Source organism: Coccinella septempunctata, chromosome 5, assembly GCF_907165205.1.
Source record: "Coccinella septempunctata chromosome 5, icCocSept1.1, whole genome shotgun sequence".
Classification (NCBI taxonomy): domain Eukaryota; kingdom Metazoa; phylum Arthropoda; class Insecta; order Coleoptera; family Coccinellidae; genus Coccinella; species Coccinella septempunctata.
The window spans coordinates 29,734,244-29,753,328 of NC_058193.1; positions in this window are offsets into that span (position 1 = coordinate 29,734,244).

Sequence of the window (19,085 nt, forward strand, 5' to 3'; positions counted from 1 at the left end):
AAAAAGAAAGGGATGAAGTTATTTGTCCCGATTTCGTCGAACTACATTTTATCCAAATTAATATGTTGAAAAAATGGTTATTGATAGTGGGATAAGCTATCATCAGAAATTATAGGTTCAACATCTGTCAAGTAGTGGCCAGAATCATAAAATTCTCTTCCGGGATAACTCTTCACGAACGTATGAATACATTCATACATTCATATTAATAGGATTTTCCCACATCAAAAAAACAACAATTCTTTAATTCTTTTTCTTAATTTGGCTTGACCGGAAAATTTGAATTTTTGGAATGAATGGTTGAACCGGATAATATTTTATATTTCAAAGAGTCTTTAAAAATGCCTTATGTAATGGGAAACCATTTATTGGTATGATAAATTACCCAAACACTTAAAACAATAGGAAAATACGATAAAATGAGTTAAAAACATATATGAGAAAACAAATAGTCTAATTAATAGTTGAACCATGTGTTGACAAACTTTTTTTGATTTACAGTTTTATTATTAAAAGAATAATGAATAAAATAAAATTAAATAAATACGTACAAATATGAACCAGATGCTTCTCTCATGATATCATGATTTTTCGTTTCTTGAGAACCATCCCCCAATAGTTTTCAAGAATATATTTTATTTCTTCATTTTTTACAATATTTTCCTTGCAAATGATCAGTAAATCAGATTCTATGACAATCTAGAATTGAAGAGATTTCGGATGTTCAGTCAAATTCATTAAGCTTTCAAAAATGAGTGAAGTCTGTAGTCTATCCATATGATGTAAGCTGTTAACCCCTCCAGGAAAAAAAGTAAATCTGAAGCATTACATATAACAGCAGTCTGAAGCCTTATTTTCATCTGATATCATTCTACTGACTATAACAGATCTCAAAATTTCATGTAACCTTTTGTGAGGATCCTAACACCAGAGATATCGGAGAATTTCCTAGTACTAAAGGTCGGATCCATTGCTACATGACCTAAGACAGCCACGTCCCTCGCTTCGTAATATTCTGTCTTGCTTATATTACTCCATACTTGGCCTCCAATTGTTTTTTCCAACTTTCTCTTCAGTGCTGCAGGATGTTGAAAGAAAGTATTTAAAAAAAAATGTCCCGTTGGCCCATGTTCATGATGTTGTTTTGACTTCCTAATACCCAGAAATTTTTTTCATAGATTTGTGCCGCAGTTTGAGATACGTTAAATTGGTTATTTATTTTTCAGTTGCATTCCGATGATAGTTCGAAAAGATTCGTTTTTCTTGATACTAGAGCATTAACAAAAATAGTTCAAATTATACAGTAACAAAATAAAAGAAATAATTTCATTAAAGCCTATGACAGTACGGCAACGCTCTCCAGCAGATTTTTCTGAAGTATACTTCATCTAATCGTTCTGCAAGGAAGGAATAAAAAGAGAAACACCTCTTCATTCTAGTTTAAGTAACATTTTGTAGCTGGCTCAGTAGAGTGCCAGTCAGTGTATCTGACTAGCACTTCCAGATATGTGGGTAACTGGGTTCGAGTTCTAGCTTGGTATGGGTGTTTGTGTTGTCTTTTTAGTATGAATAGAAACTATTATTGATTGTCAGTGCAAATGTATAAAACAATGGAATGGAAAATATGTTTGAATTGATGATTATAATAACCTTACCTGACGAGACTAAAAAATATTGTTATAGCGTCTAGAATTCATATCTCAACAACGTAATTTCAAACCGATTTTGCATAATAATTTCTCCGTGAAACGAGGATACTTGTTTCGTGTAACATACCTATAATCAACTTGCGGTGATAACGTTGTATGAAAATAGGGTGAAACGTACTATTTTCCGTCCATTCAACGATAAATAATAATACTGTTACCTACTTGAAAAATGTAAAGTTAGACCTTATATGTGAGATCACTTGTATCACCAACTGCAGACGAAGAATCTAGCAGTGCTATATTAATAATACTTGGACGTATTATTAAGGTAATATTAGGGAGTAGGACGTGTATTCTCTTCATTGTTCAAAGACGAATTTCCTAAAAAAATGACCTGCGAAGTACAGTTAGTTTAATAAGAAAATCAATGCCTGTTTAAGTGTTTTCTCGCGAACAAACTATTCAATACATCTGGGTTCCGAGCAGAGAATGAGGAAATTTTGCGATGAAATCGCCCAATGATTTCCAGAATAGACTCCTTCCGAGAGTACTTTTTTCCAAAGGCCCCTTTGAATTTCCTTATGAACTCGGGGAGTAATAAAGGAAGCTTTTATCCCGACCAATGTTCTCTAGAAACGAATAATTCTTCGATATCGAATGAAATACGAATTCAACTCGTAATATAATGAATTCGCTTTGGAATAATCCGGACAAAAGCCGGAACGAATATAAAATTCCGATCGCTGGTCTCCATAAAAAGAATCAGAATCAAATTAGCCGCCTTTTGATATTTCAAATTTTAATCCGGAAGGAGGTCTGCCGTTGAAATTACCCTCCGACTCTCCCCTCCCACAATTTTCTCTAACATGCTCGGGCCTTTGAATACGCGATTCAGTCCAATTAATGAACTGTGACTGAGCCTTTGCCCATGAGGCCCAAACGACTGAAAAATAGCTTTTCATTACTATTTTTCTGTAGGTAAAACCGGACAAAAGGTATTTGAGACATAAATTGTGCAGGACGGTGGTTGAATTTCGCCCCCTGGGGCTCATCGACCGCCACTTGACATTCTGTGGCACGAACTTTATTCCGATACCACAAATGAGAGTATTTGTTTCCGCACTAGCTAAAATGTTCATGTTATTATTATTAAAAGTAGAATATTTTTGAATGCAAGTACTTTTCGTCCTGATTCACTTTTCGTCCGGCTGTTCGTCACTAAGCAATATATTAGATTCCAATTGAATCTATTTTGTGAATACAGATTTTGATGAGAATATAAGTGCCTGTGACAATAACTTTCATTTGATGTTTTACCAGTGAATTAGGTAATGTTAGTGTTAAGAATGGATAGTGATAGATATGGATAACAGTACCACTTCACCAGAGCACAAGGAATTGGCAATTACGGACACCTATACTCCATTCGCATTTATTTTAGCAGTGGGTTGAAATGAAATAATTTTCTCAAGCTTTTGTAACTAGAACGGAGTAAAGTTGGCACTCATGAAATGTCGTTAATGGCATAACGCCGTTGCCACAACTAATATCAATTTTTATTACGAAAATGCTGAGTGATTGAAAAAAATGGCAGGGTTTCAGGAAGTGCTATTTAGAATTCAGGTCCGCTCATTCAAATATAGTAGCTAACCCTAACACGTCAGACGGTAGCGAACATATTCAATGTAAGAGAATTTATATAATGTTTCATCTCAATCTAAACGACTTATATTTCAGCTGAATATTTCCACAATCAGAAAGATTGTGAAGAAGAGGATGACAAAGAATTTCCTTCTATTGGGAGACCCAAAAAAGTGGTGGCATTTGAGAATTTTATGTTTGAGTGTATTAATGCGAAAAGTACACTACAGGATTTTCGATAAATGTCATCGTAGAATAAGTTCCCGAAAATTGATTTTTCTATTTTTCATTTGACTTGTTCTATACATTGTAAATGTCTTAAGGTACCAATAAATACCTAATTATTATTATTATATTGATTTATTAAGATGAACAGCCACAAATACGCGCCAGTTGTCCTGATAATTGTTTATTCATATGAAATTTTTATTCAAAGGTGAAGTTCATCTTGACTTGAAACTTCCTTTAATTCCTTTTACTTATATTGATGCAAAATGATTTTTGTTGAAGAATTTAACATTCTTGTAATTATCTGTTAAATCCTTCGGGGAATACCCATTCCCAACTTCTGCATCATAAGCATTTCATCTTCGGGTTAATATTTTTGAAATCTACAACTGATGTAACGTATTCAAACTTTAGCCAAAAAAAGATAACGAACATAAACTCTCATCAAGCTAGTGAATATTATGATATTATACTGATCTCTTGTATTTTCCATGCAAATAACTGGATTTGGTATGCCTTCAATCAGTTTGTATAAACTTCAATTATGTTCGTCACATATTTTCCGAAGAGATTCGACATTGTGATAAAATACGTAATAACAGAAACTTTTACGTAGAACGGGCAACATAGCGTTGAATTAAAACCCAAAAATGTTATGACAAGCGTCATAACCCCACATTTTCGTACTATACAGAGTGAAATGTGTCAAATTTCTATGGCCAACCGAGTGCTAAGATAAAAGTGAATGGAGTATAGATGGGACCATAAAACGGGTAACTTCCCAATTTCATAAAGGTTTGTAAGGTCGACAAAAAAATGTAAAATGCACCTCGTCAAAAAACTGTGTCTATATTATCTCTCCTGCTTGCTATCCTCGGCTCGACTGTAATAGACAGTTTTTCGTCCTTCGTGCATAAATAACTATTTTGTGCTCTTTTCTCAGGAACAAGAGCGTTATCCTTTTCCTCTGGACTTTTGAAATTTTGAGCTGAAAATGACTGATGAAATGAAAATTGTTTATACCTCTAGCTCGGCTTATATCCGTCTCCAATTCTGAATTGAAGCCTATAATTCGTTTTCCCCAGTTCGAAAATTCCTAAGAAAATAAACACCGGCACTCACGAGCTGCCTGATGATGTTTATTTGAACACATCCATTCCGTAATGCAAATGAGCCTCTGCTTATATTAATTCCAATGTGCTTTCATGCCGCCGCAGAGCCTATCCGCGGTTGTCTGATTTCCATTAACTTTATGCAAGCCTACGCAATTAAAATTTGTTTGATATGACAATTTGGCCCTGGGCGTTTGTGGGGGAAGCGTTAGGAGACAACTTTTCTGAATGTCTTTGTCCAAATATCAAAGGCTTTGACAGAATTGCACATACTCCCATATCTTATAGATGGCACATACATGACGGCTCAGTTATATTTAACAGGATGTTAGATTTCTTCATCTATAATGTTGAACAGTACACTTAAACCTTCAGGGTTCATACAGCAGCTTGAATGGCCCGCCATATAAGGTACATTGAATGTGTTGATGAGGATACCTTCCTGTGATTTTAGATATCTCCTAACAACTTTTCATTTGTCACACAATATTAGCAAACACCATTGAGACCCTATTCTCAAGATATTCATGAAATTACTAGACATTACTAGACAGACAAGACATAGACGAGGCTGGTCTTAGCCTCGTGTAGCCTATAGGATATCAAGTTTCGTCTTCAGATTCGTCTCGAAAAAAAAACCAGGCGAAACTCTGACTTTGCATCCACAGGTACCCAAAATATATGTAAGATCGGCCAAAGCATTTGTTGAAGACCTTGCCCTCATACAGGGTGAGGCAGAAGGAATATACGAGTTTCGGAGGATCAATGCTCCGGCTGTGGTGGAGGTGGGTAGGTGCTAGAGGACTCTTTGCGTTCCTCAGGGCCTGCAGTTTTTAGTAGGTACCATGAATTGGACCGAAATGCGTCAGGGCTTTGCCGTTCCTACCTTTTACACTGTGACCCATCAGTTGTTTCAGCACCGAGTTCGATAAAATTTTGAGATTTATTACTCGAAGAGCTGCTCTTTTGGAATATGTATCATATCCTGATATACGATGATTTTTCTGACATATAATCGGGTCGCAATTTTACCTTAGATAAAGATTAACGATAGGGGTCAGTTTAAAATTCGTCGACACTGAATGTTTGCAGCAAGGTCTATGAAATTTCGATATTTTACTAGAAGTCTTTCTGTTTTCTGAATTTGGAGGTGAGTATTGGACTCTGGACTATATATAGACTAAGACAGATAATGCACATCAGATGGTTCCACAAAGTTTCGAATGCAGAAGTCTTGCAACGCGCGAGTTGTACAAAAATTGAGACTCAAGTAACGAGGGTCCGACTCAGATGGAGCGGCCATATTCTGAGGATGCAAGACACAAGACTCCCCAAAACAGCTCTATATGGCGAATTCACTGAGGGAGCCCGGAAACCAGGAGACCAGTATAAGCGGTTTAAGGATACACTACATCAATCGCTAAAATCAGTTAATGCCAATCATAACTGGGAACAACTAGCGTTAGACAGGTCACAGTGGAGGTCTTTGGTACACAGTTATAATGGAGACTCGAGAAGCATACAGCGTCGGCCAGATCTGGTTGGTGAACAGATTCATGCCCGGAATGTGGTGGAATCTGTAGGTCACGGTTGGGTCTCTACAGTCACAGGAGAGCACACAGTCGCAATAAGCCCTGAAAAATTATAAGTCTGTTAGCACTTTTTTCTTTTTTTTTTTCTTTTTTTCTTTTCTTTTCTCTTTCTTTTTTTTCCTTTTTTGATTTTTTTGTAGATTCATTCCCGGCAACGGGATACAGCAATGATGATGATGATGATGATGGGCTATATGCACGTATTTCTCTGAACCCAAAACAGGAAACAATACAAAATTTTTTTTTTTTTTACCTCTTCTGCAACCGTCGATCAAACCTGATGAAGCTTGGCGGAGAATTCTTTCGAACACCAATCGGCAGATTCTTTCTTTTCACTACACAACCGAAATTCCCACATTTCTTTCTGTAGCAAACGATTTGAGCTTATTCGTCTTCGCTTCTATCATATTTAAGACCGTCTGCTATTCCGGAACATGAATTCTTATATACAGGGTGTATTTGAAGGTGAGGCTTTTTTCAACAGAAGGCAGAACTGGTCAAAATGAAGCGTTTCACCAAAAATCACCTATACAAAACTTTCAAAATAACAAAGTTGAAAAAAAAATTGAAAATGATTACTGAAATAGATCCTAATACGACCCTAGACCGTTTGTTAGCTGAATTATCGCAAAAAAGTGGGAAAAAACTCATCTAATGATTCGACCATGTGGTTTCGTTTAGGATATTGGCTCGTTCGATATTTACGTAGTAATGAAAATGGAAACTTAGGATTGCCGAATTTTTTAGTAACTTACACGATTTTATGAAATGACTCATTTCGATACCAACTGACAGAAGAGACTTAGGACAGAAGTGTAAAAAATAGAATAATACTTCAAAATCTCACCAATGAAATTCGTCTGAATTATTCACGAATTTTTTCACAATGGGCATCACAATCTTCTTGTTCGAATATTCCAACAATCGTCGTAAAAATGGGATGAAATGGGGAAACATCATAGCACTTTTTCGACATAACTAACATAAGTAGTTTCAAGAAACTGCCTCGATTTTCTACATTTTTTTTCACCCTTAATTGCACGATACCTGATGCATCTTATCCGATGAACTTGGTACTGAACCACTCATTGTACAGCCATAAGTTTACGTTTTGTTTCGTTTTTGCGATGCCGGAGTCACCTTCCACAGTCCCGTACTTGAAATTCAATGAAATTTTATCGAACTTCTAGGGGTTGTATCTCAGCCATCTTGGATATTTTATACAGACAATTTTTGGTTAATCGATTTATTTTGGTGAGTTCTACCTTCTGTCAAAAAAAAGCCTCACCTTTGAAAACACCCTAGATGTATATCCTTCGATAATGAGAGCATTAGTTCAAGCCAGAATCTCCTTCTTCTAGAGGGGTTCGAAGTCAGTCATCGGTATCAAACGATAATCGTGATATATATGAAATCCACGCTATATCCCAATCTCTACGACCCAATTGCCATCACCCTTATTCAAGCTCATCCCAATTTCGGGCAAGTATTCAAATAATCGTTAAAATGTTTCGTTCGGCAACTGACGGTGACTTTACTGACTTTATCTCGTAATCCTCCCGATTGTCTCCGGTCCTAATTTCAGTTTCGACGAGTAGTCAAGTTACCGGGTTGCCGCCATTATCGCGAGCAATGATGCGAGACGGGGCAATGAAAACGCACGAAACAATTTCATTTTACGACTGGGTACAATCAAATTTCTAGTGGAAATGTACGTTTAATCGATATGCAGGACAGCGCCGTTCGCAGACAGGAGCTATACTCCATTCACTTTTATTTTATCAGTCGGTTGGCCATGAAAATTTGACACATTTCACTATGTATAGTACCAAAATGTGGTGTTATGATGCTTGTGAAAACATTTTTGGGTTTTAAATCGACGCTATGTTGCCCGTTCTACGTAAAAGTTTCTGTTATTACGTATTTTATCAAAATGTCGAATCTCTTCGGAAAATATGTGACGAACATAATTGAAGTTTATACAAACTGATTGAAGGCATACCAAATCCAGTTATTTGCATGGAAAATACAAGAGATCAGTATAATATCATAATATGCACTAGCTTGAGGAGAGTTAATGTTCGTTATCTCCTGTGGCTAAAGTTTGAATACGTTACATCAGTTGTAGATTTCAAAAATATTACCCCGAAGATGAAATGCATATGATGCAGAGGTTGGGAATGGGTATCCCCCGAAGGATTTAACAGATAATTACAAGAATATTAAATTCTTCAACAAAAATCATCTTGCATCAGTATAAGTAAAAGGAATTAAAGGAAGTCTCAAGTCAAGATGAACTTCACCTTTGAACAAAAATTTCACATGAATAAACAATTAACAGGACAACTGGCGCGTATTTGTGGCTGTTCATCTTAATACATTGATATAATAATAATAATTAGGTACCTTAAGACTTAAGACATTTACATTGTATAGGACAAGTCAAATGAAAAATAGAAAAATCAATTTTCGGGAACTTATTCTACGATGACATTCATCGGAAATCCTGTAGTAAACTTTTCGCATTAATCCACTCAAACATAAAATTCTCAAATGCCACCACTTTTTTGGGTCTCCCAATAGAAGGAAATTCTTTGTCATCCTCTTCATTCACAATCTTTCTGATTGTGGAAATATTCAGCTGAAATATAAGTCGTTTAGATTAAGATAAAACATTGTTTGAATTCTCTATTCTCTTACCGTCTTACGTATCGTGGATTTTAGAATATCAGGGTATAACTATTCGAATGAGCGGACCTGAATTCTAAATAGCACTTCCTGAAACCCTGTCTCTTTTTTCAATTACTTTCGGTATTTTCGTGATATTAATTGATATTAGTTGTGGCAACGGCGTTATGACATTAACGACATTTCATGAGTGCCAACCTTACTCCGTTCTAGTTACAAAAACTTGAGAAAATTATTTCATGGCCAACCGACTGCTGAAATAAATGTGAATGCAGTATAGATGATGGCGACAAGCGAAGGTACGCTTCTTTTGGCACTATTTATAGGGAATTTCGATATCCCTTAGGTTAGGGCCAATTTGACAAAATGGTGATTAGCTCCGCTTAACTTACAGATTAAAATTCAAACAAACTCTTTTTAACATTGACATCTGCTTTGTATATGAAGTGAAGTAAGTAGGGTAAAGAAAGTTTTTGTGCCCGGAAAAGATCTGCAAGCTCCAAATTCCCCCATTTGTGGGCTTCTGAGCATAGGTTCTGTTTTCCAGACCGCAAAACAAGCACCATTGATCCCAGCCAATGAAGGAATCTTGTTTATGCACAATTGAACATGCCCAAATCCAAATCCTCATTTGCGGAAGGTGCGAAATCACAATGTGTGCAGTATAATAAATACACGGGTACCTCAAATACCCATTGGATTTCCACCGTAGGATCAGGTTCATAAATCCGCCACGTTTTCTCTCACGCCGTATCTATATCCGACAGAATAGGGGGCGCAACATATTACACGAAATTCCTATTTAATTACGCATGCATGTACTTAGTTAATATGTAAATTGAGCAACCACACATGGGTTTATCAGATCAGCTTGACTTCGACGCACATCCGGCGACACCATGGCAAACTGCAATTTTGGCCTCATTTGCAAAACAAACCTTTCTATATGTTGAAACTCAATTCCGTCCATAATTACATATAAATGAAGATTATTCGAAGTGGATAATAGTATCGGAATTGTTGAATAACATTTACTATACTAACAAAGTGGTTTGGTAAAAAAAGAGGAACTAGTTCTAGCCTTATGTGAAATTTTGTAAGCACACCTACACTATTCCGAAACCACTCAGAAAATTTTCACTAATTTTGACCTATTAGCCTACGGGCTTCAAAGTTAACCTTCGTTTAACCAACACACTAATTGTTAAAGAAATGAGTTTCTTGTAATTTTTTAATTGAGCTATTACCTAATTATCACGTGAACCATATTTTGTGTGCAAAAATACGCCTCTTCACATGATATCTATCTACAGGTGGGCAAAATTGGTGATACCTGAACTACTACTTTTTAACCAACGAGATAGAGGAAAATGAATAGCCCATTATGATCGTCTCTTTTCGAGAAACTTATAATGCCTACAACTATATTGAGAACTGCCATTTTCAATAATGCTGAATTACCTACTCGCTTGTTTCAGCTCGTACTAGAAAAACATTATGGCATTCTACAGGCACTTTTTTAATGATTATTTCGAATATGGTTTCATTAAATTTTTCGATCCATAAATATTTTATGAGAAAAAGATTTTCCTGATTTTTTTTCAATATTGAATAAAAAGACGTTACCATAGCAACGTTTAAACATGCATTTATTTTTCGTGGACTTAATACTCTGTGATCGGAATTACCGATTGTCCTATGCATCTATTTCTAATCCAGCATTATTGAAAATGGCAATATCTCAATTTTGTTCATAACTCAAAATCAAGAAATGATAGGCCGGTTCTGTTTTCAGATCTGGATTACTCAGGAAAACAGAGCTTTAGAATGTGTCATCCGTTTTCTTCTAGCTGCTATAGTTCTCGAGATCTTCTCAGTAGACAACGAATTCTGCCCACCCTGTACAGGGTAGGCAAAATGGATGAACACATTTCCGAGCTCTTTTTCGGAGAAACAAAGAATGGTGAAAACCGCAGCCTCCTATTATACTTCGTTTTTAAGTTTAACAATTTCCTAAAGTTCTCATAACTTTTTTTGTCTTTGAAGTTACAATTCTGAAACTTGAACCTTCTAGAGGCACTTTTTCACTTAGAATCCACTGATGAGCTCAAAATATTTTTTCATTTCTAATCATTAGGTGAACTTTAGTTTTTTTAAATGCAAACTTTCATTGAATTTGATATTTTTGAATTGGAAGAAAATCTTTTGTTAGTAAATTCTACGTATGAAAGTGCCTAAGAAGGTTCACGTTTCAGATCTGTAACTTCAAAGACAAAAAAGTTATGAGAACTTTTCGGAATCGTCAAAATCTCAATTTTTGTTTATAACTCGAAATCTAGAAATGATAGGCCGATTCTGTTTTCAGATTTGGATTAGCCATACAAAAGAGCTCGAGAATGTGTCATCCGTTTTCTTCTAGCTGCTATCGTTCTCGAGATCCCCTCAGTAGATAACGAATTTTGCCTAGCCTGTACAGCAATAAGGAAAATTCGACTCAAATATAAGTTTTCTCTTGTTTTATTTTCGCAGGCTCAATAGAAGTAATAGATTTTCATGAGTGTGTTTTAATCTACGTTTCACAATTTCTCAATATAACACGCTGTGTTCAAACTCCAAGCTCTCGACTAGAATTTTTTTTCTGAACTGACCCCTCTTACTATAGAGTCATAGAAAACATAAAACTTCTTGTTGGATATCAATTAAAAAATTTCAAAACTTTAGCAATGAATTGGAGAATTGAGGAATTTCGAACAAGGCTTCAACATCATAGACATAAGGTCCGACTAACATCGAACAACTACCATCTGAAAACCCAATCATTTTCATATCGATGTCAAAGGAAACTCAGTCCAATATTACGCATCGACGAATTCAAATTTCCATAATTAAAATCCTGCAAATTCAATCGACGCCGGATAACCATAGAAAGCGGCGATTTCCGATCGCGCGTTTCCAACTCTTGAAACATCAAACGTTCCGCCGGTTCAACTTTTCCTCTCATGCGAGCCGCCGAGCCCCCACCCCATAAAATACTCCAGGAAACGGATTTCCAGCCACATTGACGTCCTAATGAACTCAATCGTTATTCCATATTAACCGCAATCGGCGCAACGATTGGAAGTTCAAGTGACAGCGGTAAGGAAAGGGGCCCCCAATTTACGTATTAGCATACAGATGAAAACCGGGCCTCATTTCCGTCTTTCTAGCTGTGAGGGAGGCCCGCAGCCCTCTATCCTGCTCATTTTCATCGGTTTCCCCGCCAATAAAATGCTCAAAAGCCCATCTAACGCCGGTTATGAGATTATTCGGGGGGAACGATTGCGTTTTTATCTATTTAGACGTTAGTTTTGGGGGGCTACTGCGTGTCCACATCGATCACAGTCTTTTCATCCGAAACCTGTTGAAATTTTTGTGAGAAGAAGATGAGAAAAACGGTGACATTATTCGTTTATTGTTATATTCGGCAGAAAGAGTTGGTGATGCGACAAATTTTTGAAGAGTGATTCTAAAGCAAAAATGAAGGGGGATCTTTCATAAAACTTTCTCTTCAAACTCCCTCCCCCTCCAAGTTAGAGAGAGCCCTTTGAAATAAGGGCAAAATAATCGATTCAAGAAAGAAATAATATTGGAAAAATAACAGTTTCCTATGTTTTTTTCAACAAAGAAGTGAAACAATCAACCCCTATATTATTTTGCATCAGATCTTTTTGATGTGCCTAACTTCTTTTCATCAAATTGTTTCTTTGATCATAAAAATTAAATAATGACATTTAGTTTTATTTTTCCAGGTTTATTAGACCCAGTTGCAGGAAAGTCCACCATCATGATTTTAAACTGTAATGTTTCGAGAGAAAAAATGGAGGATTGACGTTTTAAAGGAGTATTAAATTTCAAATGACTTTCCTGCACCTGGGCGCTTTTGAGGATATATTGAAAAATTCTCAGCCTACTATAGAACCAAACAAAATTTCAATGTCAAAATATTTTATTGCTCAACATATTCTCCTCTTAATTGGATACATTCATTACATCGAGCCTGCAACGTCTCTAGACAATTCAAAAAAAGAAAATTCTCCTTGCTCTGCAAACTAGAACTCCACAGCTTTTATTACCTCCTCGTTGGAAGAAAATTTACGACCTTTTAAACTTTAAGGAAAGGGATGATAGTCAGATGGAGCCAAATCTGGTGAATAAGGGGGTGTTCAAGTAATTCAAACCCTAAATCACAAATTTTTTGCATGGAAACATGAGATTTGTGTGCAGGGGCGTTGTCCAGCAAAAACAAAATACCTTTAGATAGCTTTCCGCGTCTTTTCTCTTTAATTTTTTCCCGTAGAGTGGTCAGTAATGTCGAATGGTAATCTCCAGTTATTGTTCTACCCTTATCCACAAAATCAATCATGATTACTACATGGTAATCCCAAAAAACTGAAGCCAAAACTTTTCCATCAGATTTTTGGACACGAAACTTCTTATGTCTTGGAGAACCAGAGTGTCGCCATTCCATTCCATCGATTGTTTCTGGATCGTAGAAATGTACCCAAGTCTCATCCATAGTAACAATTCGGTTTAAGAAGTCTACATCGTTTTCAAATCGAGCACAGATCGAACGCGATGCTTCTTCCCTTGCACGCTTTTGGTGAACATTCAAACATTTGGGGATCCATTTTGCAGCAATTTTTCTCATGTCCAAATTGACGTGAACTATATGAGGGGTTCAGAGTTGAAGTGAACCAAGTCCATTCAGCCTAATTTTGAGATGAATGGCTTAGAAGTTGATTATCACCCATTAATTCAAATGTGACTTCTTTAGATTTTTAAAGGTTAGAATGTAAGCATATGCTTACATAAGAATAATAATAAATAAAGAAGTCACTTTTGAATTAATTGGTGATAAACAACTTCTAAGCCATTCATCTTAAAATTAGGCTGAATGGACTTGGTTCACTTCAGCTCTGAACCCCTCATATGATGAACGCATTCGTATCAAATATTCAGTGCTTCAGATATCCGTTTTAGCCCAATTCGACGGTCTGATAAAATCATGTCATGAACTCCATCGATATTTTCGGGGATTGACACAGAAACTGTCCTTCCCGATTGGTCATCATCTTCAATGGAAAATTTACCTCTTTTGAAGCTTGCAGTCCAATTTTCCACGGTTCATACGAAGGACATTGATCACCAAGGGTATTGAGCATATCTTCGTAAATCTGTTTACCCTTGTATACAGGTACTTGATGATTGCTCGATACTCCAATTTTTCGATTTTCACAATTTCGTGGACATCTTTTTTTTTTTAATTTATTGCTTAACTCTGGTTTACTTTTTTGACCTCAAACTTCAAACTGGCACTTCTAATGAGTTCTTGTTCGTTGCTATGGTAACGCAATATTTTTTTTATGCATGGAACTGGTCTAGGCTAACTAGATATCGATACATCCCCGTATATCACAATAAGAAGTTGAACAATAATTGTGATAAATTATAATAAACAAACTAGGTAGTACATGATATTAAATAAAAATAAAGCTTCAAAAGTCTGTAACTAGGAGGGATGGGGATTTGAGCAAATGTAAGTGTACCCCCAAAAATTTGGTGTTTTCTTCCGAATTTTATTGTACAAGTTTTCGATTTGTATTAACTACGTTCATATTTATCGAGGAATTCTATTTCAATTTTCCATATACTTGTGGAAATATGTTGAAAGCAACTAAATTTGTGTATCCACCGACATTTAAATAATGTGAAACCCTGTTTAATTTCACATGCGTTTGAATGTGCGTTGATTACTGGCGAATATTAACACAATAAAGAGTCATATCAACCTCGACCATATACATCGAACGATGTCCATAATGGCGAATGACGAGGCGTCCCGCAAGCCTTAATTATTCCTAGGGGAAACTTAATGGGCCTCCCGGTCCGGAAACCATAAATAATCAAGATGATTGATAAAATAGAAAGTTCAGGACCTCCAATTTTCCCCGTATTAGCATACAGATGAAAATCGCGCCCGATATCCGCGGCTTTGCCTTGAAGCAAATCCTTCTCCGAGCACTCCGTTCTCGTTTCCGTCGTTTTAACGCCAATAAAACGCTCAAGAGTCCATTAAAATTCAGTTATTAGTTGATCAACGTCAAATTGCGTTTTATCCTTTATTAAATGCTCGCAGCGTGCGGTTCAAATATGGCCGAATATCGTCGGCAGGGTGCTAAGTGAACGGAGAATTGGTTTCAATTAAAAAATTATAACCGAGAACTTAATTTACCTCGTGAAGCATCTGGATACATCAAAATATACCTGAATGTTCAACAATTCTACGAAAAAACGAATACGATATTTTATATGTCGAAGACACCCTGTTGAAAAATCAGAATGTGATTTGTTTTCATAAAAAAATATCCCCTTCATAGATTAAGACAAAGACAGATAAATAATACCAAACTAAATCTAAAAATCAACAAATGTTACTATATAAATGAAGCCAGCCAACCACTATCACTCTAAGAATTAACAAAAAAACCATTCCTTCGAGGAATAGTAGATGCCGAATATGGTTTCGCTCGTATTTGACCTCGTCAGAGCAATACAACATCTGAATAAATTCGTTATTTTTCGTCTGTCTCAACTCTTTCCATTATGCTTATGTCTGAGGAAACGGTTGCTACCATGAATTCGAACGTTTCCTCCGTCCCTCTCGACCACAATAAGCGATTCCTATAAACTGAGAGTTAAAATGACTGAGAAAGACTGAGGGTGATGTATGATATATCGAGAACTAAAAGAGCTAAAAGAAAACGGATGACACATTTCCGAGCTCCTTTTCAGATAAACAGAGAATGGTGAAAACCGTAGCCTCCTACGATTCTTCGTTTTTGAGTTATAAGCAAAAAAAAAAGAGATTTTGACGATCTCGACGACTTCTTATAACTTTTTGGTCTTTGAAGTTATCTATCTGAAACTTGAACCTTTCCAGGCACTTTTATATGTGAAATCTACCGACGAAAGATTTTTTCCAATTCAAAAATAAAATATTCAATCAAAGTTTGCATTTAAAAAAACGAAAGTTTGCCTAATGATTCGAAATGACGAAACATTTTGAGCTCGTCAGTGAGTTATTCATAAAAAGTGCCTGTAGAAGGTTCAAATTTCAGATCTGTAACTTCATAGAAAAAAAGTATGAGAACTTTTCGAAATCGTCAAAATCTCATTTTTTGCTAATAACTCAAATACGAAAAATCGTAGGAGGCTACGGTTTTCAGCATTCTTTGTTTCTCTGAGAAGGAGATCGAGAATATGTTTCGAGGTCAAATGAAACACTTTTTTTCCTATATAATTTTTTCTGATTCAGCCCTGATAAAAAGATATAGGTATTTTAAGTTTTCATAATGAGAGTCCCTGAAAGAAGAAAATTACCTTCAGAATAACTTGCTCAATCTTTGACACTACACATCTGCGGAGCTTTTAAACAGAGTTGTATTCAGCCAAAGTACATCAAATTACCCGAAAATGGCGCATTAAACGAGGAAATATGATGGATAATTTTATTTTGCAAAACGTTCAAATATTCATTAGATAGCATCCAATTCAGTTTGAAGAGCTTGGTTTTTTGGATTTTTGGTTTTTTTATGATACATAATGGTTATAATGAGAAAACTGGAAGACGTGGGTGATATCTTGTGTTCGAAAAGTATTCATCAAATAAATGAAACAAAATTCCGGAATTGAATTCATTCGAAAAAACCGTTTGTGAGAACTAAAAATAACAATAAGGATAAATTCAGATGCATATCACCAGCTGATATGAATATCAACAAGTGTTACGATTTGAATTGAACTAGCCAATTCGCCATCGTCAAGGCCTCAAATGGAGTACGCTCCATCGAAGAAAAGCAGATGCTGACCATGGTTTCGGTCTCATTTGACCTCGTCAGAGCAACATAGCTTCTTCTCCGATGGAGAACGTTTGGAATTGATGGACACTTATTCGATACGCGCTAGCGATAGTCCATCAATTCCAAACGTTCTCCATCGGAGAAAAAAAGCTATGTTGCTCTGATGAGGTCAAATGAGACCGAAACATGGTCAGCATCTGCTTTTCTTCCATGGAGCGTACTCCATTTGGGGCCTTGACGATGGCAAATAAGCTAGTTCAATTCAGATCGTAATACTTGTTGATATTTATATAAGCGGGAGGTATGCATCTGAATTTATCCTTATTATTGTATTCATTGCTTCACCGTTTAGGCGTGATCATTTCTATTACTAAAAATAACATTTTGTTATGGTTTTTCAACAGCCTGTATCTTTTCAACCGAGCCGATTCGGGAAAAATGTTAAAAGAAAAAAGTGTTCCTTTTGACCTCAAGAATCCCCTGTTAAAATATTGGTAGTAGTCAAATACTCACCCTGTATATACTTATGGGGCAAAAACTACTTTTTGGGGTTCATATCTTGAGTATTGTGCTTTTAAATTCTGAAAGATTCTTTGTTCAAATATGGCGGCTTGTAGGTATATTAATTACACTATTCCCAATCATCCAAATAAAAGTTTCTGTCGCTTGTTCCTGGGAAAAAGCGAGCAAAAACATATAGAATGGTTTCGGCGGCATCAGAATTCGAAAGATGAGGGGGTTCACGCCCATATGCGGCAAACTGTTACTTTTCCTTTCGGGCAGGAGAATTCATAATTATCGCAAGTTCTCATCGCCGCTCCTGATGAAAATTACCCCTCGTACGAGTTTTTGTCTGGCTTCCCTTTTGATCGCGCCGGTTTCATCGGGGCGGAATCCGTTCGAAAAGGCCTAAAAAAAAAGATTAAAGAAACGCGAATGCTTTGAAAATTTTCAAGAGGCTCGCGAATTGAAAAGCCGCGACGGGACAATGCAGAATCCCGTGAAGTAAAACACCTAGCGGAAATCGACGTCAAAGGAAAATCTCATCCACTTGAGCTCATAGAGAAGATTAGTAATTACTAATTAGTGCGTACTCTGCACTTGCAAACTTCAAAGGAACGCGCCTCCGTCGCCTCTGTGTGCGTCTCTTAGTTCGTTTACGCGCGAGCTGTCAATATATTACAGAAAAAAATACAAATAAAATACAATTTATTGTTTATCTGATCTACAACTTCTATAATCGGTTTAGGTTGAAAATTTATTGATGGTTCTTCAGAACATAATACATATTACAAACCAGTTCATTGCAGAATTTTTCGAAAATCTATATATTTTATTCAATGTCAATAAGTATCTGTCAAATAATTTCCTATCTAAAGGATACCTTATTTCGGTGCTTTCAGATGAAATTATTTGACGAATAACTATTCTATGAAAGCACGGTATACTACTTTTCACTGATTAATGTAGAATAAGGCACCGCATTGTGTAAATTGTCATAATTCCATCTAGAAAGCAAATATTTCGTGAAAATCACACAAAGAATAGTCATACATCAAGAATCTGAATAATTCAACCAATAATGACGTACCGACATTCGATCTATGACAAATAAAATCTTATTAACGAGTTTCAATGACAGATTTATTCGATGAATAACACTACCTCGAAAGTGAAAAGACTTATCTGTCGAATAAATTTGGTTATTCGCACGTACGTGATAGTACCGGGACTAAAATAGTTTTTGAAGGAAAATCGTGATGTTTTTAACCCCTAATAGTGAAGTTATGAGATCTTAAAAAAATTGTGTGTGTTACATCTACTTGCAGCACTAGGGCAGTCTATGATGGTGGATGCTAGATGGGTACGTATTTGCTCGGGCGTGTAGATACTTACGGCAGAAACCACTAATTCATATGGGGTTTTCATTATAATTCAATTCAATCAGTTCGTCATCTCGGAAAATCAGAAATTTTTTTATTCGTCAAATAGAAAAAAAAAGAAGAAAAAAATTTTCATTGAAGAACAAATATTCATTCATGTTATAAAGTTTCCGAGGTACAAATATCCCTTCTAAGAATTTCCATATGAAAAAATTCCTCGAAAAGTCCCGCCATTGGCTACAATTCGTATCTTGATGATAGTGAAAAAAAAAAGTTCGTTAAGTGCTGCCATCTTTTGGACGAAAATGGAAACTATTGTAATATTAGTAACTTCTTCTTATTCTTATCTTCAAGTGTTCCGGCAACACACCACATTCTGATAGTCTTTCCCTCT